The sequence below is a fragment of the Cyprinodon variegatus genome, unplaced genomic scaffold, assembly GCF_000732505.1.
Source record: "Cyprinodon variegatus isolate N-32 unplaced genomic scaffold, C_variegatus-1.0 Scaffold2043, whole genome shotgun sequence".
NCBI lineage: Eukaryota > Metazoa > Chordata > Actinopteri > Cyprinodontiformes > Cyprinodontidae > Cyprinodon > Cyprinodon variegatus.
In genome coordinates, this window is record NW_015152496.1 from 13,872 (window position 1) to 15,271 (window position 1,400).

Below are 1,400 nucleotides of genomic sequence, written 5' to 3' on the forward strand. Positions count from 1 at the left end.
GTTTGAGCTCCACACGTCTGGATCATTTTCTAAAATCCTTCATCCCTCTAAAAATCTGCCAAACTGGCACATAAGTTCTTAAGCTGCAGTAAAACCTTGAGGAAAAAAAAAAAAAGAAACAAAAGCAAAACAAAAACACGTGAGAACAGAGAGAGGCCGTCACAGGGAACAAATACTCGGGTTTTTCCTTTCAGATATTACTGCTGCAAACTACAGTTTAAAAAAAAAATGTTTCTCAACTTTGTTTGGTTTTATTATTGAGAACGAAACCAGTGAACGTTTAGTGAACAATGAAGAACAGGTGAGAGGAACGGGTCCGACGGCATAGCAGTAACAAGTCCTGTTTGACAGGAAGACGCAGCTACAGGAGCCTGAGCAGGTGGGCGCGGCGCAGGAAACAATGAACAAGCAGCCTGCACCATTGTCTCCATTTCTCTTCACTTTTCTCCAGTGGGATCAGCTCTTAGAATAAAACACTGATTGTAGGGATAACAACATGCGACTACGGTCACTAAATCCCTCCGAGGATTTGATCCCCTTTAATCCTCGCTGCCACTTTTACTGACAGTATGAGCCTTTGGTGGGAAACTAGCCGTCCTCTGAATCTAGAACACAGAAATCATTCCTGACGATTATTTTCCATCTTCTATATCAGGGGTAATCGATTAAAAATCATCCGAATAAAGAAAATCATCAACCAGTATATGGAGGAGAAAAAGTGCCAAAATTAAATAAATAAATACAGCATTAAATAAATAATCAAATGTGGAATTAAAAAAAAATAATGTGTCAATTATTAATTAAAACCACGTCACTAATATAAAGTGCCACAATTAAATAAATAAATACAGCGATAAACAATTAATTAAATATGTAATTCATTAAATATATAAATGTGTCATTAATTTAATAAAATACGTCTTCATTTTATTAAAAAAATATATCTAATTATTTCAGTGTGCATTTAATTATTTCATGGTCCTGTGTCGCCGTGCATCGAAACCATTAAAAGAATCTGTCAAACTCACCCATCAAAGTCAGGGGGCGGGGTTAAGGCCAATCGAGTCTCTGTAATCGATTTGCTTCGCCTTAATGTGCAGGGTGACCAATCAGGTGATAGATAACCGCCCCCTAACTTTGATGGGTGAGTTTGACAGATTCTTTTAATGGTTTATAGGAATCTTCAAATGTGCATATTAACTATACCAGGTTCAATAATGCAGAACTGAAAACATTGTTAATCTTGAGAGAGCTGCACTTCTGTAACTCACTGAGGAACTTAGACACCAACTGTTCATTCAATGAAATACCTAGAAACCTGCCACCATAGAAAGATTCCTTTATCCTGTTTCTGTCATTTCATCAATGCAATCAAACCTAAAGCGCGCGGTGAAGCGGCG